Genomic DNA, 26,605 nt, shown 5'->3' on the forward strand with positions numbered 1-26,605 from the left:
AATTACGAAGAAAGCGGAGATATACCTAACGAAAAATCTGAGTTTCCCTGTAAACAATGTCGCCTAGGACCCAAGTTGGTAGGAGGTTTCTTCCTCCTCTCTTCCTTCCTAACATTGGTCCCAACCAATCGACATCGCGGATTATTGCCCTCACTCTACTAACTAAAAATGTAAGCAACGAATCCGCGTTCTTCGTTCAAAGGGCACACCCATACCAAGCTTTCCTCCTTATTCACATTAGAATAAGCTTCAGAGTTTTCCATCGTCTCTCACGGTGACTAGAGTTCCTGCATTCCCTACAACTCTCACCGTTCCTATATCTCTCACATTTTCCTACCACAGTCAAAGATCTAACGCCTAACTTCTAACATTAAGTCTCATACCGTGCTAAGTTATTAAGTGATTATATCTATTCAATCGTGTATACTAAGTGTTGGAAATATAAATTTTAACTCTGTGAGCCACAGTGTTATCATACCTGAATCACCCCTATTATCTTAATCGAAATACGGGGATCGAACTATTCGTGGTGTCGATCATTCTAATCGTAACGGGAATTTACGACTCCCGTTGGCGCGTATTCTAACGACCGCGTCTCCCCGCGATAGCTCGAAAATACATGTTCCTTCGAGCCGGATCACGTGCCATCAAAGAAGTGCACTGACCAGTGACTATACAGTGTCACGTGAAATCCACATTCCAACACCTAGTCAACTGACCAAAGGAGCCGCCACCGGAGAGGAACACCTCCTTCGTTCAGCATCTACACGAGACCACGCCACACTGTAGCGAGTAAAAAACGACTGTCAGACCAACGCCCATTTGATCAAGGTAAGATCGTTCCTACCATTAAAATCAAACATGGCTCAACCTGACTCGATCAGCACATTGCGGCGGAGACGAAACGGCCTCGCCAACCGCTTTACAATCACGAAGCGCCAACTCGATGAATACGAAGAGTCTGGGCAAGTAAACAAGGGCTACTTAGTATCTTGCCGCAATTCGTTCGACGAGTATTGGAGGAAATTAAGCGCGGTTCAAGGCGAGCTAGAAGTGTTAGATCAGGGGGAAATTGCTTGTAGAGCCTCTTTGTTGCAAGAGCATCTGGAGATTAACACACGACTCATAGATCTCTTTGACCAAATACCAGCAACAACCCCCTCGACAACAAAAACACGCGACTCATACGTGAACCCTGAGCCGACACCAATCACTTTACCAGAGGTCAGCTTGCCTCAGTTCGACGGTGCCTTTGAGAACTGGACCTATTCCTATGACACGTTCTCATCCACAGTGGACCGCAATGAACATTTGACCGAAGTGCAAAAAGTCCAACACGAGTCGACGCATCAAGTCGAAGCTGTCCAACTCGAGATAGAATTATTAGACTCGGATGGACAATCGCGCGATCTCGAAATCAGAGAGCAATATGAAGATATATACGAGCGGCTAAGACGTAACCAACGTGTCGCACGGCAAGCCCCGTCATCGAGACCGAGAACCAGTGAATCCGCCGCTGCTATCAAATCGCCACGAAATGTCTTCATTCAACCAACCTCTCACGATCCACTGGACCGGAAGGAAGTGAATCCCGTCCAGGACAACAAGAATCAAACTCCGCCGACGGGGAACACAACTTTACATATTACACCTGACATGGACGTCATAGCAGAGAATCTTTCTCCGGGCCCTAACGTGAAGAACTCTCCATCGCCATGGCGGCGAGGAGCCACGCCTGCGAGTGACCCAGATCGAGATAATCGCCACGCTATTACTACTATGACTAATCATTTAATTGTCGGTAGTTTTCAGAACGCGCCAGCTGATTTCAACACTTGTCCACTAAGCCCACAGATCACTACGTCGGACAAATCGCTGATTTTGTCTTTTGCGGATTGTTGGACTACGCCGGTACAACTACCAGCCATCAGCGAGAAGGCGCAATCCGAAGGGGTCAACGGGGGGAGCCTCATCCCTCAATCAACCATGACCTCCTTCACGTTTCCACAGCCGAAACAAGAACGAGGATGTCCAAATGACATGCAATACTTTCACGGGTCTGATGTTGCAGAAATACCATATAAGAAAGGCGAAACCTGCTCGAGGTCTTACCATGAAACAAGCTACGATACCTGGGACAAGACAACTCAATTGGGCCAAATCATCGGGGGGAGCTCAGTTCCCCAATCAAACACAAAACTCTGCGACGTGTTTGAACCTGTACCATGCATCATCGGAGTTTCATTCAATGACACCTCGTGGGCCGAGGTGTTCCACAATACTTCATGGGCCAAGCTGTTTCACGACGCGTCCTGGATCGTGAATTTCATCACGCCCTCCGCGCGACGTCGAACCAGACTCCAGGACAGACGAATACCCTCAGCGCACCGGCCTTTCAGTCGTATCATCAAATTCCTCCTGGCGATCACGACATCTTCTGGGCGGCCACAGTCCACACGGCAGCAACAATCAACAAGAAGGCGGATAGGAGATTTAATTAACTCTACCTCTATAGAATTTTGATCGGTGCCCTCTCAACGGGGGGAGGATGTTCTGTCGCGCAACACATCTGCACGCCATCCCGCGCGGCTTGCCAACCACCGGTCTACCTGCCGTCCTTCTAACACTCCATAGGCCCAAGGACCCACTATAAAGTTGCAATTCTAGCTGCATTGTTCGCACACATGGTCTAAGCACATCTGTTTGCCAGAAGAGACTTTCTAATTCCAGAAGTATTTTCGGCCGGTTTTTAGAATTATGAGCTCTTAAGAATTACGAAGAAAGCGGAGATATACCTAACGAAAAATCTGAGTTTCCCTGTAAACAATGTCGCCTAGGACCCAAGTTGGTAGGAGGTTTCTTCCTCCTCTCTTCCTTCCTAACATTGGTCCCAACCAATCGACATCGCGGATTATTGCCCTCACTCTACTAACTAAAAATGTAAGCAACGAATCCGCGTTCTTCGTTCAAAGGGCACACCCATACCAAGCTTTCCTCCTTATTCACATTAGAATAAGCTTCAGAGTTTTCCATCGTCTCTCACGGTGACTAGAGTTCCTGCATTCCCTACAACTCTCACCGTTCCTATATCTCTCACATTTTCCTACCACAGTCAAAGATCTAACGCCTAACTTCTAACATTAAGTCTCATACCGTGCTAAGTTATTAAGTGATTATATCTATTCAATCGTGTATACTAAGTGTTGGAAATATAAATTTTAACTCTGTGAGCCACAGTGTTATCATACCTGAATCACCCCTATTATCTTAATCGAAATACGGGGATCGAACTATTCGTGGTGTCGATCATTCTAATCGTAACGGGAATTTACGACTCCCGTTGGCGCGTATTCTAACGACCGCGTCTCCCCGCGATAGCTCGAAAATACATGTTCCTTCGAGCCGGATCACGTGCCATCAAAGAAGTGCACTGACCAGTGACTATACAGTGTCACGTGAAATCCACATTCCAACACCTAGTCAACTGACCAAAGGAGCCGCCACCGGAGAGGAACACCTCCTTCGTTCAGCATCTACACGAGACCACGCCACACTGTAGCGAGTAAAAAACGACTGTCAGACCAACGCCCATTTGATCAAGGTAAGATCGTTCCTACCATTAAAATCAAACATGGCTCAACCTGACTCGATCAGCACATTGCGGCGGAGACGAAACGGCCTCGCCAACCGCTTTACAATCACGAAGCGCCAACTCGATGAATACGAAGAGTCTGGGCAAGTAAACAAGGGCTACTTAGTATCTTGCCGCAATTCGTTCGACGAGTATTGGAGGAAATTAAGCGCGGTTCAAGGCGAGCTAGAAGTGTTAGATCAGGGGGAAATTGCTTGTAGAGCCTCTTTGTTGCAAGAGCATCTGGAGATTAACACACGACTCATAGATCTCTTTGACCAAATACCAGCAACAACCCCCTCGACAACAAAAACACGCGACTCATACGTGAACCCTGAGCCGACACCAATCACTTTACCAGAGGTCAGCTTGCCTCAGTTCGACGGTGCCTTTGAGAACTGGACCTATTCCTATGACACGTTCTCATCCACAGTGGACCGCAATGAACATTTGACCGAAGTGCAAAAAGTCCAACACGAGTCGACGCATCAAGTCGAAGCTGTCCAACTCGAGATAGAATTATTAGACTCGGATGGACAATCGCGCGATCTCGAAATCAGAGAGCAATATGAAGATATATACGAGCGGCTAAGACGTAACCAACGTGTCGCACGGCAAGCCCCGTCATCGAGACCGAGAACCAGTGAATCCGCCGCTGCTATCAAATCGCCACGAAATGTCTTCATTCAACCAACCTCTCACGATCCACTGGACCGGAAGGAAGTGAATCCCGTCCAGGACAACAAGAATCAAACTCCGCCGACGGGGAACACAACTTTACATATTACACCTGACATGGACGTCATAGCAGAGAATCTTTCTCCGGGCCCTAACGTGAAGAACTCTCCATCGCCATGGCGGCGAGGAGCCACGCCTGCGAGTGACCCAGATCGAGATAATCGCCACGCTATTACTACTATGACTAATCATTTAATTGTCGGTAGTTTTCAGAACGCGCCAGCTGATTTCAACACTTGTCCACTAAGCCCACAGATCACTACGTCGGACAAATCGCTGATTTTGTCTTTTGCGGATTGTTGGACTACGCCGGTACAACTACCAGCCATCAGCGAGAAGGCGCAATCCGAAGGGGTCAACGGGGGGAGCCTCATCCCTCAATCAACCATGACCTCCTTCACGTTTCCACAGCCGAAACAAGAACGAGGATGTCCAAATGACATGCAATACTTTCACGGGTCTGATGTTGCAGAAATACCATATAAGAAAGGCGAAACCTGCTCGAGGTCTTACCATGAAACAAGCTACGATACCTGGGACAAGACAACTCAATTGGGCCAAATCATCGGGGGGAGCTCAGTTCCCCAATCAAACACAAAACTCTGCGACGTGTTTGAACCTGTACCATGCATCATCGGAGTTTCATTCAATGACACCTCGTGGGCCGAGGTGTTCCACAATACTTCATGGGCCAAGCTGTTTCACGACGCGTCCTGGATCGTGAATTTCATCACGCCCTCCGCGCGACGTCGAACCAGACTCCAGGACAGACGAATACCCTCAGCGCACCGGCCTTTCGGTCGTATCATCAAATTCCTCCTGGCGATCACGACATCTTCTGGGCGGCCACAGTCCACACGGCAGCAACAATCAACAAGAAGGCGGATAGGAGATTTAATTAACTCTACCTCTATAGAATTTTGATCGGTGCCCTCTCAACGGGGGGAGGATGTTCTGTCGCGCAACACATCTGCACGCCATCCCGCGCGGCTTGCCAACCACCGGTCTACCTGCCGTCCTTCTAACACTCCATAGGCCCAAGGACCCACTATAAAGTTGCAATTCTAGCTGCATTGTTCGCACACATGGTCTAAGCACATCTGTTTGCCAGAAGAGACTTTCTAATTCCAGAAGTATTTTCGGCCGGTTTTTAGAATTATGTGCTCTTAAGAATTACGAAGAAAGCGGAGATATACCTAACGAAAAATCTGAGTTTCCCTGTAAACAATGTCGCCTAGGACCCAAGTTGGTAGGAGGTTTCTTCCTCCTCTCTTCCTTCCTAACATTGGTCCCAACCAATCGACATCGCGGATTATTGCCCTCACTCTACTAACTAAAAATGTAAGCAACGAATCCGCGTTCTTCGTTCAAAGGGCACACCCATACCAAGCTTTCCTCCTTATTCACATTAGAATAAGCTTCAGAGTTTTCCATCGTCTCTCACGGTGACTAGAGTTCCTGCATTCCCTACAACTCTCACCGTTCCTATATCTCTCACATTTTCCTACCACAGTCAAAGATCTAACGCCTAACTTCTAACATTAAGTCTCATACCGTGCTAAGTTATTAAGTGATTATATCTATTCAATCGTGTATACTAAGTGTTGGAAATATAAATTTTAACTCTGTGAGCCACAGTGTTATCATACCTGAATCACCCCTATTATCTTAATCGAAATACGGGGATCGAACTATTCGTGGTGTCGATCATTCTAATCGTAACGGGAATTTACGACTCCCGTTGGCGCGTATTCTAACGACCGCGTCTCCCCGCGATAGCTCGAAAATACATGTTCCTTCGAGCCGGATCACGTGCCATCAAAGAAGTGCACTGACCAGTGACTATACAGTGTCACGTGAAATCCACATTCCAACACCTAGTCAACTGACCAAAGGAGCCGCCACCGGAGAGGAACACCTCCTTCGTTCAGCATCTACACGAGACCACGCCACACTGTAGCGAGTAAAAAACGACTGTCAGACCAACGCCCATTTGATCAAGGTAAGATCGTTCCTACCATTAAAATCAAACATGGCTCAACCTGACTCGATCAGCACATTGCGGCGGAGACGAAACGGCCTCGCCAACCGCTTTACAATCACGAAGCGCCAACTCGATGAATACGAAGAGTCTGGGCAAGTAAACAAGGGCTACTTAGTATCTTGCCGCAATTCGTTCGACGAGTATTGGAGGAAATTAAGCGCGGTTCAAGGCGAGCTAGAAGTGTTAGATCAGGGGGAAATTGCTTGTAGAGCCTCTTTGTTGCAAGAGCATCTGGAGATTAACACACGACTCATAGATCTCTTTGACCAAATACCAGCAACAACCCCCTCGACAACAAAAACACGCGACTCATACGTGAACCCTGAGCCGACACCAATCACTTTACCAGAGGTCAGCTTGCCTCAGTTCGACGGTGCCTTTGAGAACTGGACCTATTCCTATGACACGTTCTCATCCACAGTGGACCGCAATGAACATTTGACCGAAGTGCAAAAAGTCCAACACGAGTCGACGCATCAAGTCGAAGCTGTCCAACTCGAGATAGAATTATTAGACTCGGATGGACAATCGCGCGATCTCGAAATCAGAGAGCAATATGAAGATATATACGAGCGGCTAAGACGTAACCAACGTGTCGCACGGCAAGCCCCGTCATCGAGACCGAGAACCAGTGAATCCGCCGCTGCTATCAAATCGCCACGAAATGTCTTCATTCAACCAACCTCTCACGATCCACTGGACCGGAAGGAAGTGAATCCCGTCCAGGACAACAAGAATCAAACTCCGCCGACGGGGAACACAACTTTACATATTACACCTGACATGGACGTCATAGCAGAGAATCTTTCTCCGGGCCCTAACGTGAAGAACTCTCCATCGCCATGGCGGCGAGGAGCCACGCCTGCGAGTGACCCAGATCGAGATAATCGCCACGCTATTACTACTATGACTAATCATTTAATTGTCGGTAGTTTTCAGAACGCGCCAGCTGATTTCAACACTTGTCCACTAAGCCCACAGATCACTACGTCGGACAAATCGCTGATTTTGTCTTTTGCGGATTGTTGGACTACGCCGGTACAACTACCAGCCATCAGCGAGAAGGCGCAATCCGAAGGGGTCAACGGGGGGAGCCTCATCCCTCAATCAACCATGACCTCCTTCACGTTTCCACAGCCGAAACAAGAACGAGGATGTCCAAATGACATGCAATACTTTCACGGGTCTGATGTTGCAGAAATACCATATAAGAAAGGCGAAACCTGCTCGAGGTCTTACCATGAAACAAGCTACGATACCTGGGACAAGACAACTCAATTGGGCCAAATCATCGGGGGGAGCTCAGTTCCCCAATCAAACACAAAACTCTGCGACGTGTTTGAACCTGTACCATGCATCATCGGAGTTTCATTCAATGACACCTCGTGGGCCGAGGTGTTCCACAATACTTCATGGGCCAAGCTGTTTCACGACGCGTCCTGGATCGTGAATTTCATCACGCCCTCCGCGCGACGTCGAACCAGACTCCAGGACAGACGAATACCCTCAGCGCACCGGCCTTTCAGTCGTATCATCAAATTCCTCCTGGCGATCACGACATCTTCTGGGCGGCCACAGTCCACACGGCAGCAACAATCAACAAGAAGGCGGATAGGAGATTTAATTAACTCTACCTCTATAGAATTTTGATCGGTGCCCTCTCAACGGGGGGAGGATGTTCTGTCGCGCAACACATCTGCACGCCATCCCGCGCGGCTTGCCAACCACCGGTCTACCTGCCGTCCTTCTAACACTCCATAGGCCCAAGGACCCACTATAAAGTTGCAATTCTAGCTGCATTGTTCGCACACATGGTCTAAGCACATCTGTTTGCCAGAAGAGACTTTCTAATTCCAGAAGTATTTTCGGCCGGTTTTTAGAATTATGAGCTCTTAAGAATTACGAAGAAAGCGGAGATATACCTAACGAAAAATCTGAGTTTCCCTGTAAACAATGTCGCCTAGGACCCAAGTTGGTAGGAGGTTTCTTCCTCCTCTCTTCCTTCCTAACATTGGTCCCAACCAATCGACATCGCGGATTATTGCCCTCACTTTACTAACTAAAAATGTAAGCAACGAATCCGCGTTCTTCGTTCAAAGGGCACACCCATACCAAGCTTTCCTCCTTATTCACATTAGAATAAGCTTCAGAGTTTTCCATCGTCTCTCACGGTGACTAGAGTTCCTGCATTCCCTACAACTCTCACCGTTCCTATATCTCTCACATTTTCCTACCACAGTCAAAGATCTAACGCCTAACTTCTAACATTAAGTCTCATACCGTGCTAAGTTATTAAGTGATTATATCTATTCAATCGTGTATACTAAGTGTTGGAAATATAAATTTTAACTCTGTGAGCCACAGTGTTATCATACCTGAATCACCCCTATTATCTTAATCGAAATACGGGGATCGAACTATTCGTGGTGTCGATCATTCTAATCGTAACGGGAATTTACGACTCCCGTTGGCGCGTATTCTAACGACCGCGTCTCCCCGCGATAGCTCGAAAATACAAAAAATATATGTATTTCCAACGATTTATACAATCACACTGAGTAAAAACGCCGTTGCTTAACATACAAATAACGAAGAGAAGGATTATTCTTAGATGAGAGTGTGGGCTATAGGTGCTCTAGGTCCGTGAGAGCAGTAGGAGCTGTCGGACTTCTGGATACTGTGAGAGAAATAGGAGGCTCTTAGAGATATAGGAACGGTGAGAGTTATAGGGATTGCAGGAACTTTAGTCACCGTGAGAGACGATGGAACTCTGAGAGATATAGGAACGGTGAGAGTTATAGGGATTGCAGGAACTCTAGTCACCGTGAGAGATGATGTAACTCTAAAGCTTATTCTGATGTGAGTACGAAGCTCGGTATGGGTGTGCCCTTTGAACGAAGAACACGGATTCGTTGCTTACATTGTTAGTTAGGAAAGTGAGGGCAATGATCCGCGATGCCGATTGGTTATGACTAATATTAGGAAGGAAGAGAGGAGGAAGAATCCTCCTACCAACGTGGGTCCTAGGCTACATTTTTTATGGTAAAACTCAGATTTTCCGTTGGGTAGATGTCCGCTTTTTTCGTCAGGCCACTACCCGCTTTCTCCGTAATTCTTAAGAGCGCGTAATAAACCCAAGGACCTTTCTAAAAACCGACCGACAACACTTCTAGAATTAGAAAGTCTTTTCGGACAAACAGATTGACTTAGACCATATGTGCGAACAATGCAGTTAGGATTTCATCTTTATGGTGGGTCCTTGGGCCTATGGAGGATACGAAGGATGGCACGTGGACCGGTGGCTGTCAAGCCGCGCGGGATTGAGTGCAGATGTGTTGCGTGGCAGAACATCGACTCTGGTCTCTGTTATATGCAGTGTAATTGTTAATTGCAGTTTTTCATATAAATTATTATATATTCAAATCCACGCATCTCCGTTACTGTTGGAAATGTGTCGACAGTACGATTTGCCTTGTATTCCACATTTCTTGCAAATTAAACCAATATCATTCAATTAGCGCTATGTCCACTCGGGTCCGGTCAAACCCAACGCAACTGCAGTTTTGCATTATCAAACCTAAATAATCAAATTAATGAATCTCCGTTTCGATTACAGATATGTGGAAAATTAGATGCGCTTTATACTCCGTAGTTGCTACTAAATACAGCTCACATCATCTGGTTTGCGCTATGTCAAATCCGGACCCTGTGAAATCAAGCGTAAATGCAGTAATGCATGATCTGGGTTCAATATTCAGATCGACGTGACTCAGTTTCTATTGCAGATATGTCGACAAAACGGTGCGCGTTATATTCCACATAGACTGCCATACACTGGGCGCTTCATCTGGTTTAAGCCATGTTAAATACGGAACGAGTCAAATCCAGCGTATTTGTAGTTTTGCACATTCAAGCCTAAATATTCAAGTGAATGTATCTCCGTTTTCATAGTAAGTATGTTCGCAATAGGATGCATGTTATACTCCACATTTGCTGCCAAATACAGCACACATTAGACAGTTTGCACATGGTCAAGACTGGACTCGGTGAAATCCAGCGTGACTGCAGTTTTGGATATTAATGCTTGCATATTCGAATCGAGGTATCTCCGCCTGTTTTGCAGAAACGTAGGCCATACGATGCGCCTTATATTCCACATCTGATGCCAAATCAGCCGGTTTGTGCTATGCCAACTCTGGACCCTGTAAATTCTAGCATAATTGCAGTTTTTGCTATTAATGCTTAAATATTGCTTTCAAAGTCTCTCCGCTTGTTTTGCACATATGTCGACAATTCGATACGCCTTATACTCTACATTTGCTACAGTTACATTACTCATCAGTTTGTTTGAGCTATGTCAACTCTGGTCTCTGCCAAAACCTGCCAAAATGCAATTTTGCATGTTCAGGAATTGAAAAGATATAGAATGGATTCGGAAATACAAATAATTCCCTTTATTTAGCACACAACTGTTGTACATATATCTTATACTCTAAAGACCTCGAAATGCTACTAGCACGCACGCTTGTTGTCAACCGGCTCCTCCAGATACTTCTAACGCCTGACTCTTGTCTTTTGTCCCAACTAAGGCCTGGAAGTCCTCTGACGCTTACAGTGGTTTCTCAGTCTGATTCGTGTATTTTCCATGTATGTTATATCAGATTTCTTGAATATTATTTCGTCACAGTGTAAAATGTGTCTTTTTTATACTTGCGAACTGGTTAATTCTATCGTTGTTACTGAATATTATAATATTCTGGTACGTTAGTGTATTTGTAATGGTATAGAATGGATTCGGAAATACAAATAATTCCCTTTATTTAGCACACAACATTTATATATATATCTTATACTCTAAAGACCTCGAAATGCTACTAGCACGCACGCTTGTTTTCAACCGACTCTTCCAGATACTTCTAACGACTGGCTCCTGTCTTTTGTCTCATCCAAGACCCGGACGTCCTCTGACGCTTACACACAAATTCGCATGTACAGTGTAAATGTATCATATTCCCAACACGCCTCCTTACATTTATACTGTACACTCAATCGTATTTACATGCATTGAGGAATTACGTAACAGAAACTTTAACACTTATTTATTTACATTTCTCTTAGTTTACATTCATCCATGACCTAAACCTTTCGAATTTCTCTCTACACAGTGCCTTCGTAAAAATATCCGCAGTATTTTCGTCTGTAATTACTTTAAATGTTTGTCTTGTTCTCCTTTAAGCACTCGTGAACATAGTGGTAATGAACTTCAATGTGTTTAGAATTTTTTGTAAAATTTCCGTGCTTTGCTATACTTATCACTCCAGAGTTATCCTCATAAATTTTTACAGGGTTATCGTCTAGATTTACATTGAAGATTTTCATAATTTCCCTAATAGACATTAATTCACTCACCGCTTCCGATAGGGCTACATACTCTGCATACGTCGAGGCTTTTGTCACACACCTTTGTTTTTTTAGAGTTTCCAACCAATTACATTTCCATACAATCTAATTACATATCCAGAAGTCGATTTCCTATCTAAATGATCTCCTGCCCAATCAGCGTCCACATAACAATCTATCGTTTCACATTTTTTATTCCTTTTATAATCTAATCTTAAATCTCTAGTTCGGTACAAATAATTCAATATTCGCAAAGCATATTTAAAATGTGTCTCATTACAACAATCTTGAAATCTACTCAAATAATTCACACTATAACTTATATCGGGTCTGGTATTTTCACTAATATACAACAATGCGCCAATTAAATTTTTGTATCCAATATCCTCTCTATTTATCTCAGCTTTTTCAATTTTTAAGTTGGTCTCCATAGGTGTACAGTACAATTTGCTATTTTGTAACTTACATTTGTTTGCTAATGATTCAATGTATTTCTTTTGGCTTAATCTTATTTCATTTTTGAAATAATCATAGTCTATATTTATTCCAAGATATTCTTTGACTTCATCTAAATCTTTCATTTCAAATCTATTAGTTAATAACTTCTTTACCCTTTGTATCTTCCTTTTATTTTTACTGCAAATTAGCAAATCGTCTACATACATTAGCAAATATGCAACAATTTCTCCCTCTCCATGTGTATATAGGCACAACTCTATGTTATTCTTTTTAAAACCTAATCTCGTCACATACATATCAAGACACTCATACCACTCCCTTCGACTTTCTTTTAACCCATAAAGCGCTTTCGATAGTTTACAAACTCTATTCGTTCCGTCCGCATATCCCTTTGGTTGATTTACATATACCTCCGAGGTTACTTCACCATTTAAAAAAGCAGTTTCTACATTCATTTGCTCAATAATTAATCCACTTTGATAGCAATATCTTAAAGGTCTCATTACTCGCTACTGGGGAGTATATGTCATCGGCTACGTTTCTTTGTTGGAATCCTCTTACCACTAATCTAGCTTTATACCTGTCATCTGATTTTCCCGTGCAAACCCATTTTACATCTAATACGTCTTTGCCTTTTACACTTTCTACCAATTTCCAAGTTTTATTCTTATAAAGACATTCTATTTCCTTATTCATAGCTTGTTTAAAATCTTCACTATCTTCACAACAAATCGCCTCCTCAAATGTACAAGGGATATCTACACTACAATAATTTGCATGGATTTCACTAATGTTTTCTTTTTCTGGGTATCTTACTGGAGTTCTCTTATTACGTGTAGATCTTCCAGGGATGTTTAAGCTGTCAAGACTGTTATCATTTTCATCTTTCCTACTTTCTAACTCTTCCTTACTCATTCCTTATTCATGTTTACCAATAAATCATTATCCTCAATGTCATCGTTTTCTTTATCGAATGAATTCTCCACAAAACCGGTACATTTTGTGTCTGTTTCTATGACCGCTACATGTCTCGCTATTGTTATTTTCCCACCTAATAAGACTCTGTAACCTACTTCACTATATCCAAACAAAATTCCCATATCTGCCTTCTTATCCCATTTAGAAACTCTCTTTTGTTCTTACAAAAACTTTACTTCCATATAGATGTATATCTTCAACACTTGGTTTTCTCCCGAAGAATATTTCAAAAGGTGTCTTTCTCTCTATAGTATTTGCCAGTATTCGATTCTTCAAGTATACCGCTGTCCAATCTATTTCCAGCCAGTACCTTTTATGTACTTTCGCTTCCGCTAACAAGCAACGCGCCATGTCCATCACTGTTCTATTATACCTTTCCGTTGTCCCGTTTAATTCATGTACGTAGGTTGGGCAGTTATTTATTCTGATACCTTTATCCCTAGCAAATTTATAAATTCGATTATTCCAGTACTCTTCTCCATTATCATATCTCAATATTTTAAACCACTTGCCCGTTAAATTCTCGGCTTCATTTACAAACTGTACGAAACAATCAAAGACCTCACCCTTTGATTTTATACAATAAATTCTAGCTATTTTGCTATAATCATCGATAAATGAGATGAAATATTTCTCTTCATTGAATCCGGTAGTCTTAAAGGGACCGCACACGACCGTATGAATAATTTCCATTATCTCCCTAGCCTTGGTTAGATTATTTTTGAATGGTAAATTGTGCATTTTACTTTCTATACACACCCTATATTTCAAAAATTCCTTCTGAAATTCTTTCGGTATACCAGTAACTAGCTGCTCTTTAACCAAAATATTTAAATATTTAAAATTTACGTGTCCTAACATCCTATGTCATCTTTCCTTTTTACTCATACCACTACCTTCAGCGCTGTTTGCTAAGTGCTCCTTCCCTTTCAATATACTTTTCATTCTATATGTTCCCTTTCCTTTAACCGCTACCGCTCTAAGCTTATTGTCCTCATCTATTACTTTTGCAATATTTCCTTTTGAAATAACCGTGTTTTTATTATCTGTTAACTTGCCTAAACTAATCAAGTTTGCGGACATTTCTTTCGCGTAAAAAACATTATTCATATTTATTTCATTTTGCTTTCCAAATGCTTCAAAATAACTTATAACATTCCCTACTTTTGTTGCCTTTATCGATCTATTATCGCCTAAATATATATTTACCGGTTCTTTAAGGTCAATAGATTTATCGAAATAATTTACGTTATTAATTATGTGATCTGTGCAACCGCTATCTAATAGCCACATACCTCATTATTACTTATCTCGTTCGCCTCGCCGCTGTGTGCTGCGTGCGCCGTTGCTATTGTCACGTAGAATGAGAAAGAAATTTAAAGGAAAGGAGAAAACTTTATTTTTTCCTCGTTTATATACTTCTGAACTCTAGCCGTGGCCGTACGAGACTGAGGCTCTTACAATATTTTCTTACTTTCGGTGACATCTGTTTCTTCTTTTGTTTTTCATCCTTCATTATCCCCGCTAACCTGTAGGCGTACGTGACTGTTGCTACGCTTCTTGAACATTCGGTGGAAGGACCGTTAGGACATAGATGAACCCTCAGGTACTCCGGCAATATACATTGTCGCCAAGGTCGCCATGTGTAATGTTCAAGTATCGGCTGTCTGGAGAATTTTTAGAAGTGGTCGCCTAAGGTACCGTCAGGGCAAAAGAGTTTGTGGTTACACTATCCATGTGCCTGATCTTGAGTTACCATGCTCGCTCGTGCCGGTTGTTGATTGACGATGGAAATTTCCACGTCCCCTGCTCGTATTTCCTTTGTTTCCTCTTCCTCTGCTGCGACCACGTGTTGACCCACGCCAAAAACTGTTACTGCTTCCCGCTTCGACGCCATTTTGACACTCTCTCGCAGAATGTCCTACTCTTCCACATCTGAAGCATCCTTCCTTTTTTGCAGAAAAGGCGTTGGTTTGCATTTCTCCTCGATTGGACTTATTTTTCTTCTCAGCTATTTCAATTTTATTTGTTACATATGCTACCGTTTGATTTTCTGCTTTCAATGCATCTACTACATCCGCTATGTAGGTGTATTCTTCGGGTAACGTATTCAGCGTGAAATTTAGTTTTTCCCTCTCACTCACTTGTGCACTCGCACATTTTAATTCGTTTATTAATTTTTCGAAATTACTAAAAAACGATGCTGAATCAATGTAGTTCTCAAGTCTTATCTTTTCCAATCTCCTTCTGCATACGATCTGTAGTGCCGTCGAATCTGTCAAGTACATTTCATCAAACTTTTTTTATTTAGCACACAACTGTTATACATATATCTTATACTCTTAAGACCTCAAAATCCTACTCGCACGCTCGCTTGTTGTCAACCGACTCTTCCAGATACTTCTAACGACTGGCTCTTGTCTTTTGTCTCAACCAAGACCCGGGCGTCCTCTGACGCTTACACACACATTCACATGTACAGTGTAAATGTATCATATTCCCAACAGGAATAAATATTCAGATCAACGTGACTACGTTTCGATTGCAGGTATGTAGACAATTCGATGCGCGTTATATTCCATTTCTGATGCCAAGAACAGTGCACATCATCCGGCTTACGCTATGTAAAATCTGGACCCAGCCAGATCCAGCGTCGTTGCAATTTCGTATATTCAGGATTAAGTATTCAAACCGACGTATCTCCGATTCTATGGCACATATGGCTACAATTAGAGGCTCGTTATACTCCAAATTTGCTGCCAAACACAGTGCACGTTATCCCGTTTGATGCATGTAAAATCGGGACCCAGCCGAACCCTGCGTATTTGCAGTTTTACATATTCAGTATTAAATATTCGAATCAACGAATCTCCGTTTCTATGGCACACTTACAGACAATTCGGTGCGCGTTATATTTGACATCTGATGTGATATACAGCGCACATCAGTAGGTTAGCGTTTTGTTCATCCTTGTCCCTGTCAAATACACCATAATTGCAGTTTAGCATATTCATGCTTGAATATCGAAAGCAATGTATCTTCGTTTCTACGGCAGATATGACGACAATTCGGTGAGCGTTATGCTCCTGATTTTCTGGTGAGCACAGAGCACATTTTCCGATTCTATCTTCTCTTCTGTCTTATGTCTTCTCTGGTCACTGACAGATTCAGCGTAATTTCTGTTTTGCATATTCATGCCTAAATGTTCAAACCAAAGTATCAGCGCTGCTATTGGATACATGTCGCAAATGCGACGCGCGCTATACTCCACAATTACAGCCAAATACAGTACTTATCCGGTTTGCGCTATGTCGACTGTATTTTCGAGCTATCGCGGGGAGACGCGGTCGTTTGAATACGCGTCAATGGGAGTCGAAAATTCCCGTTACGATTGGAATAATCGACATAATCGATAATAGTAGTTCGATCCCCGTATTTCGGTTAGGATAATAGGTGTAGTCGTTGTGGTATAACACTGGGAGTCACAAAGTCATAAAAAATATATGCATTTCCAACGATTTATACAATCACTCTGAGTAAGAACGCCGTTGCTTAAGATACAGATAACGAAGAGAAGGATTATTCTTAGATGAGAATGTGAGCTATAGGAGCTCTAGGTCCGTGAGAGCTGTAGGAGCTGTCGGACTTCTGCATACTGTGAGAGAAATAGGAGGCTCTTAGGGATATAGGAACGGTGAGAGTTGTAGGGATTGCAGGAACTTTAGTCACCGTGAGAGACGATGGAACTCTGAGAGATATCGGAACGGTGAGAGTTATAGGGATTGCAGGAACTCTAGTCACAGTGAGAGATGATGAAACTCTAAAGTTTATTCTGATGTGAGTACGAAGCTCGGTATGGTTGTGACCTTTGAACGAAGAACGCGGATTCGTTGCTTACATTGTTAGTCAGGAAAGTGAGGGCAATGATCCGCAATGCCGATTGGTTACGACTGATGTTAGGAAGGAAGAGAGGAGGAAGAAGCCTCCTACCAACGTGGGTCCTAGGCGACATTGTTTATGGGAAAACTCAGATTTTCCGTTAGGTAGATGTCCGCTTTTTTCGTTAGGCCGCTACCCGCTTTCTCCGTAATTCTTAAGAGCGCGTAATAAACCCAAGGACCTTTCTAAAAACCGATCGACAACACTTCTAGAATTAGAAAGTCTTTTCGAAACAAACAGATTGACTTAGACCATATGTGCGAACTATGCAGTTAGGATTTCATCTTTATGGTGGGTCCTTGGGCCTATGGAGGATTCGAAGGATGGCACGTGGACCGTTGGCTGTCAAGCCGCGCGGGATTGAGTGCAGATGTGTTGCGCGGCAGAACATCGACTCTGGTCTCTGTTATATGCAGTGTAATTGTTGTTTTGTAGATTCAGACTCAAATATTCAACTCCACGTATCTCCGTTGCTGTTGCTGATATGTCGACAATTCGATGTGCCTGGTACTCCACATTTCTTGCCAAATACATCGTTTACCAGCCAGTTTGCGCTATATCCAGACTGGTCCCAGACAGATCAAGCATAAATATAAATCGGAGATGAAAGAACACGGGAACCTTCCGTTTGGAATTTTGGGAAAATCCCGTAACATTGTAATCTAGATTCTACCATAGCTGTAATTCAACAATTGTAGCCATCCAGTCCGATTGTAATTGTTCGAAACTTGTGATACTGCAATTGGCCTCGAGGCGACAACCAGTCACCGAACGTAGCCGCGGTCAAGGGATGAACGTTTTGTCTAATAAAGGCATGGAGTAATTCTATAGCTGTGCTTAAATGAAATAATCGTAGCGGCACGTGACAGTAAACATTCCAACGGTTTCTGTCCTGTGTCTCGCCACACGCAGACTCTATCCTTCGGATGAGATGATTGCCAGATGTCAACGCATCTCCACAGTATAGGTTTAGCTAGCCTGAGGATTCATTATACACCTATAGCGGAACTCGTCGGTAAAATTCATAACGGTTTCGGTCGAGTGAACCCGCTACACAACAAATCGTGTTTACTGTAAGATGAGTTTATTAGAGATCCGACAACGTTAGGCGGTTACCGAAGGTTAATCAAATTCCGTCGTTTTTGTCGTGATCATATGCCCTTTAGTCAACTACCCGAAATGTCAACATTTGTAATCAAGGTCGAGAGTTCAGCGTCCGTTGTGATTTTTCGAGAACACCTTGGAAATTTAAATCCCAACGCATTTTGTCAGCACCGACGCATATAAATATAGCGAACAGGGTAGCGAGGCATTCTTTGTTATCGAATGACACGAGCAGTAGCAGTTAAGTCGATACTTCTTTGCGCCGATTTATTCGTAATCACGAATCAAGACAACAAGTGTATTATACGACTAGTGTACACGTAGGGTATATTTTAATAATCTACATAGTTAAATCCACTCTTGTGCTTTTAAACCTAAATCGCTACCATATACCTCAAATCAAATTCGCACTAGTGAATAATTTGCATAACATTGCATAACAACAACGTCTAATCCAAATGAAGATTCGTTTCACGCATCTAACACTAATCATAATGTGAACCAGATCTATATGAAGATACATGCACATGCGATCGATTCTGACTGTCCAGGACTCTCACCGGAGCCGGAACTCGCAGTGCACCGTGACGAACGGCACATATATAAGAATTCATTCTCACCCAGACCGTCAGTCGTGCTCGCGCCACAATAGAAGCAACATGGAGTTTCTTTAGATCTCTGCTACGCGTCGTTGGCTTGTTCGTGCCAAGTAAGGTAGATATCATTTCCGAACTACCACTGGAAGTTTTGCACTTGATACTTCGAAAATTGGATCCCTCGTCCCTGCAGAGCGCCGCGCTTGTCTCGCGCAAATGGTTCAACGTATGTAGATCCGGCAAGTGTCTACGGCGGAAAGCGAGACGTCACATGAGGCATACGAGAAAGCGGGTCAAGATGCAATTTCTCGGAACTGCAGCCGCTAAAGCTACCAACCAAGAATCAAGAAGTAGGGAACGTGGTGAGGGCAGCCAAAGGCACGAAATAAGCTTATCCGCTGCTCGTGCGGCGGTCGTCGTTGGAAGGTTACGCGGTCCTCCGAAAATTTGGATGCGAGATCGCCCTATCGATGTTGGACCAATAAAATGTATTTGTCTCTAACTCGTGTAAGTACCTTAATTTGACTGCTTGCTCTTGCGAGAACTTGAAACGGTCTGGTCCGGATTCAGAACTGTAGAGTGAAGCTTGAAATAAAATGGTTTTACTGAAACGGCAATGTGTTTCAGTCACGATAATACTATCTGTATCGTAATAGGCCCATTATTGAATATTAAATATGTCGGAGATGAAAGAACACCAGAGCCTCCCCTTTGGAGCTGTGGGAGGACCCCCTTAGCGCTGTAACCCAGATTTCATCATAGCCGCACTAAGAAACTGTTGTAATTCGATCCGACTGTACTTATTCGAAATTTATGATAGTGAGCTCGGGCTCGAGGTGACAACCGGTCTCCGAACGTAGTCGCGGTAAAGGGATGAACGTTTTACCTAACAGAGGCATGAAGTAACTCTATAGCTTTCCTTAAAAGAAATACTTGGGACGGGGCACGACGGTAAACATTTCAACGATTTCTGTCCCGTGGCTCGCCACACGCAGGCTTTGTCCTTCGGGTAAGACGATTGCCAGATGCCAACGCATCTTCACAGTATATGGTTAGCTGGGCGAGGACCCGCTACGAATATTAAATTTCAATTACGCAAAGTCTCTCAAATAGACAAATGGCCCGTGCCCCAACTACGGGAAGATAAGGGAAATCTATCCTTCCACGAACGACGCTTCTCGCTAGCAACTTTCCCCAAGGACAGCTAATATCTTTCTCTAACCACCAACATGGAAATTGACCAATTAACAGCAACGTCAATTTCCCTCACCCTTCGAGCGAAGACTTTTCTCCGCGAATCCGATGATCTCGTGCCCTTAGGCACACCCATCATAGTTTTCTTCGACAGCATCACCGCGACGGAGAGACACTCTCTAGTGCGATCTCATCAGTAATCGACCTGTCTTTCGTATACGAAATAATTGCCCCCGTGCTCTAACATATAGTGTAACTTAGACGCAAACGAAGGGTAAAGTCCAGTATCCGTTGACCGCGGAAACGTTGCCGGAGCCGAGACCATTGTCATCGTGCCGCGAATATCGAAACCTTGCGATTATCTATCGACGCTGTAAATCTCTCTAATTTGTGTCAATAAACTCAACCATTGTTACACCACACCTATGGCTAATTCCAACGAAGATACACCGAACAGCCCCACCCACAATCCTGACGTGCATCCGACATCAGAAGTGGGATTCGGATCGGTTATGACGGTGAACGGAATGAGGGCCATTTTGCGTGGCCTAGTGGAGGAGCTGAATTTGAAGCCGAGTGCGGAACCTACCAAAACTGTGCTACCGGACTTTAACCCCGACATCCCGGGCGCCGATCCAGTCGCATGGTGTACCACTGCTGGTCTGATTATGAAGGACCACCCCCTACAAGACCGTTCGCTAGCCACCGCTTTGAGCAGTGCTCTGAAGGGTTCCGCAGCAAATTGGTTTTCCCAGGGAGTGTTCGACGAAGGCCTCACTTGGCCAGCGTTTACGGAACTTTTTACGACGCGTTTTGGTGGCAAGGATACAGCAACCTCGACACTAATGAAGATAATTAACGAACAACCACAGAAGGGCGAAAACACGGCGGCTTTCGCCGCTCGCGTCCGTTCCCTCATAAAGATGAAGTGGCAACATATAACCTTGCCGGAATTATTCAATGCTATCGCCTTTTATCGAGTGAAGTCAGTCGACCGGCGTATCGAACGAGTGGCACTCGAGAAGGATATCCGGACCGAGGACCAATTTTTAAACGAAATAAGAGTCTTCGCTCACGAGAAGAGGCCGGCGACAAGCAATACACCATCTAGCCCCGAAACCAAACGACACAAGCTGTCCGACCCCTGGAACAAGTGCCTCTACTGCGGTGCCTTTGGGCATGAAGTGGCGGAGTGCCGCAAGAAGATGCGGGCCGAGAAACGGAAGATACGACGTCCAGAAGGAGGCCGACAAGCTACATCGTCCAAGCCGGTTTGCTTCAAGTGTCAAGCGGAAGGACACATCGCCTCTGACTGCCCGCTGCGGAAAGAGAGAGGAGACAGCAACGGCCAGGAATGTCGAGTCGAATTCTGCGTGGTGGAGGCCCCAACCGGTAAATTAAGCCTCCAGGGTGAGTCGATCCCATTTTGCTTCGATTCTGGGGCCGAATGCTCGTTAATTAAGGAGTCCGTTGCCCCGAAATTTCCCGGCATACGAACGGCCGACGTAGTAGTAATGCGAGGGATAGGGAATACATGCGTTAAGAGTACGTCGCAGATTTTGTCCACCGTATGCATCAACGGTTTTGCGCTCGAGATAACTTTTCACGTCCTCCCCGATAGCCACTTAAAATACGATATCATGATTGGTCGCGAAATTTTGAGCCAAGGCTTCGATGTACATATTACGCGCGACAGTCTCAACATTTGCAAAACGAATATAGTTAACGCCTGTAATAGGACCGTCGAAAACGAGATCGATCTCGGTGAAGTAGACACCGAGGTACTTGGTAACGATAAGGGCCGGTTAATTTCCATTCTCGAAAGGTTTAAAAACTCATTCATCACGGGTTTCCCACGTACTCGTGTAACTACGGGCCAGCTAGAGATACGACTAATCGACCCTAACGTCACCGTCCAAAGAAGTCCTTACAGACTTAGCGAGGAAGAGCGGAAAACCGTGCGGGAGAGAATTAGCGAACTAATTAAAGCAAACATTATAAGACCTAGTAAGTCACCGTTCGCAAGTCCTATGTTGCTCGTGAAGAAGAAGGACGGCTCGGATAGACTGTGCGTAGACTTCCGAGCGCTAAATAAAAATACGGTTGCGGATCGGTATCCCCTACCCCTTATCGCAGACCAAATTGCGAGATTGCAGAACGCGAAATACTTCATTAGCCTGGATATGGCCAGCGGGTTCCACCAAATCCCCATACATCCCAATTCAACGGAGTATACCGCGTTCGTTACACCCGACGGACAATATGAGTATGTAACGATGCCGTTCGGATTGAAAAATGCACCGTCCGTTTTTCAGAGGGCCATCTTTAACGCCTTAGGCGACCTTGCGTATTCTTACGTCGTCGTTTATTTAGATGACGTCTTAGTTATTGCCGACTCGATAGATCAAGCTCTAGAAAGGTTGAACACCGTACTAGATACTCTTGTGAAAGCCGGATTTTCGTTCAACTTCGCGAAATGTTCTTTTCTGAAAACAACGGTACTTTACTTGGGATATATAATCCATAACGGAGAAGTTCGCCCCAACCCGGGTAAAATACACGCCTTAAGTTCCTTACCCGCGCCAACGACCGTCACTCAGCTCAGACAATTCATTGGGTTAGCTTCGTATTTCCGTAGGTTCGTCCCTAAATTCTCGCAGATGATGAAACCCCTGTATGCGCTCACCTCAGGTAGTAAAAACATAACATGGTCAGATAGGCACGAGAAAATCAGACAACAGGTAGTTTCCGTCCTGACCGACGCGCCGGTACTAATGATATTCGACCCTAATTACCCAATTGAGCTACATACCGACGCCAGCTCGGAGGGCTACGGAGCGATCTTGATGCATAAAGTCGAAGGTAAAAATAGAGTAATCGAGTACTACAGCAAAAGAACTACCCCCGCGGAATCTAGATATCATTCCTACGAACTAGAAACGTTAGCAGTCGTAAACGCCATCAAGCATTTCCGTCACTACCTACACGGACGAGAATTTCTTGTTGTTACGGATTGCAATTCGCTGAAAGCGTCAAGTAACAAAGCGCATTTGAACGACAGAGTCCACAGGTGGTGGGCTTACTTGCAGACTTTCACCTTCGACATTATGTACCGAGAAGGGAAGAGGATGTCCCACGTAGATTTCTTCTCGCGAAATCCCGTAGACTTAGGCCACCGTAAAATTGATAAAATTGCGGAGAAAGAAATCAACTTGGCCGAAATATCGGAAGACTGGCTACTGGCCGAACAGCGTCGCGACCCGCAAATTATAGAAACTACCCGCAAACTACGAAACGACGAGCTCGCGGAAGATATCGCGAATACCTATGAGTTGCGCTCAGGTATCCTCTATCGCAAAGTGCAGCGGAGGGGTAGAACCCTCTGCTTGCCCATTGTCCCGAGAGGCTTTAGATGGTCCGTTATCAACCATGTGCATCAGTCGATTATGCACTTGGGTTGGGATAAGACGCTCGAGAAGCTGTACGAGTATTACTGGTTCGAAGGAATGGCGAAGTACGTTCGCAAATTCGTAGAGAACTGTCATGCCTGTAGAGTTTCGAAGGCAAGCTCGGGTAAGATCCAGGCCGAGCTACATCCTATACCTAAGACCAGCATACCTTGGCATACGGTCCACATGGACATAACGGGCAAGCTAAGCGGTAAAAAGGATTCCAAGGAATATGTCATTGTTTTAGTCGATGCTTTCACGAAGTTTGTACACTTACATCATACCCGTAAGATAGACTCCTTTAACACCATCGAAGCTCTCAAGTCCGCTATATTTTTATTCGGCAGTCCCTGCCGGATAATAGCAGATCAGGGTAGATGTTTTACGGGCAAGGAATTTCAGGAGTTCTGTGGAAACAAACAAATTAAAGTCCACTTGATAGCGACCGGTGCTAGTAGAGCCAATGGGCAGGTAGAGCGTGTTATGAGTACGTTGAAAAATATGTTCACGGTAGTAGAGACGACCGGTCGATCATGGCAAGACGCGATTGGGGAGATACAATTGGCCCTGAATTGCACCACCAACCGCGTGACTAAAGCGAGCCCACTGGAACTACTAATCGGTAGGACAGCAAGACCGTACGACTTGTTGCTACCTGATAGCGTTGAAGAAAGAGAAATAGATATCTCCGATGTAAGACAACAGGCGACAAAAAATATAGCAAGTAGCGCCAAACACGACAAAGAAAGATTCGATAACACCAAAGCTAAAGTGGTTAGGTTTAATGTCGGTGATTTCGTATTGCGCAAAATCGAGGAAAGAAACCAAACCAAGTTAGATCCAAAGTTTAGGGGCCCATTCGTAATAGCAGAGATTTTGGAAGGGGATAGATATACTTTAAAGACATTAGATGGCAAACGATCGTATAAATACAGTCATGACAGATTAAGAAAAATGCCGAATAATTGCGTTCCTGCTGAGTTGGACGTCTCTAGTGATGACAATGGCAGTGACAATGACGATATGACTACACCGATCTCAGAGGATCATTAACACTATGACTATGACATTTAACACAATGTTTCCACACACAAGCCTAGTGCGACCACACACTAGCATTCGATATTTCCACACAAGCCTAGTGCGAATACACGCTAGCATTCGGCATTCCCACATAAGCCTAGTGATACCACACACTAGCATTCAGTGTCTCCATACACGCCTATTACATCAATGCACTCGTGTTCAGTGTCCCCATACACTGCACTCGCATTCAGTGTCTTCATACACACCTATTACGTCAATGCACCCGCACTCAGTGTCTCCACACACGCCCAGTGCGGTAATATGATCCAACAAACTGAGACTCGTCCGTGTACGAAATCGAAAGTGATCTGTCATGTCATTACGGTCTGACCGATAACTCACAAGATGCAACTGGCGCTTTGAATACCAATCATAATGCTACTGACTTTTGTGTGTTTTTTTTTCTTCCCTACTTTATCATTAAACATCCAATCGAAATTTTTGTTGTTAACCTGGGCCCTTGACCTATTTGGACAGTTAGTTAAGCCATAAAGAAACTAGTACAATATAATTTAGCTAAACTATAAAGGAACAAAATACTAGTTATATCAAGTTTAACATTAGGAAAACTCAATATTTTAGATCCACCCGAGGACGTGTGATAGTCAGAATGGCCGTGTCGGAGATGAAAGAACACCGGAGCCTCCCCTTTGGAGCGGTGGGAGGACCCCCTTAGCGCTGTAACCCAGATTTCATCATAGCCGCACTAAGAAACTGTTGTAATTCGATCCGACTGTACTTATTCGAAATTTATGATAGTGAGCTCGGGCTCGAGGTGACAACCGGTCTCCGAACGTAGTCGCGGTAAAGGGATGAACGTTTTACCTAACAGAGGCATGAAGTAACTCTATAGCTTTCCTTAAAAGAAATACTTGGGACGGGGCACGACGGTAAACATTTCAACGATTTCTGTCCCGTGGCTCGCCACACGCAGGCTTTGTCCTTCGGGTAAGACGATTGCCAGATGCCAACGCATCTTCACAGTATATGTTTAGCTGGGCGAGGACCCGCTACGAATATTAAATTTCAATTACACAAAGTCTCTCAAATAGACAAATGGCCCGTGCCCCAACTACGGGAAAATAAGAGAAATCTATCCTTCCACGAACGACGCTTCTCGCTAGCAACTTTCCCCAAGGACAGCTAATATCTTTCTCTAACCACCAACATGGAAATTGACCAATTAACAGCAACGTCAATTTCCCTCACCCTTCGAGCGAAGACTTTTCTCCGCGAATCCGATGATCTCGTGCCCTTAGGCACACCCATCATAGTTTTCTTCGACAGCATCACCGCGACGGAGAGACACTCTCTAGTGCGATCTCATCAGTAATCGACCTGTCTTTCTTATACGAAATAATTGCCCCCGTGCTCTAACATATAGTGTAACTTAGACGCAAACGAAGGGTAAAGTCCAGTATCCGTTGACCGCGGAAACGTTGCCGGAGCCGAGACCATTGTCATCGTGCCGCGAATATCGAAACCTTGCGATTATCTATCGACGCTGTAAATCTCTCTAATTTGTGTCAATAAACTCAATCATTGTTACACCGCACCTATGGCTAATTCCAACGAAGATACACCGAACACCCCCACCCACAATCCTGACGTGCATCCGACAAATAAAACGTATCATCGCTGTAATTGCAGATTTGTCGTCGATTAGGTGCGAGATATACTCCTCATTGGCTGCCAAATACAGCGCACTTCAGCTGGCTCGAGCTACTATATCATCTCTGGTCCTTGACATGTCAAGCGTAATTGTAGTTTTGCATATTCAGGTTAAAATATTCAAATGAATGTATCTCCGTTTCTATACCGCAAATGGCTACAATGCGATGCCCGTTATATTTCATATCCCATGTCATAACCAGCGCACATCAGCAAGTTTGCGGTCAACTTTGGTCTCTGTCAAACACAGCGTAATTGCTGCTGCGCATATTCAGGCTTACATATTCACAAAAACGTATCTCCGCTTCTATTGCAT

This window comes from Bombus terrestris, unplaced genomic scaffold, assembly GCF_910591885.1.
Source record: "Bombus terrestris unplaced genomic scaffold, iyBomTerr1.2, whole genome shotgun sequence".
Taxonomy (NCBI): domain Eukaryota; kingdom Metazoa; phylum Arthropoda; class Insecta; order Hymenoptera; family Apidae; genus Bombus; species Bombus terrestris.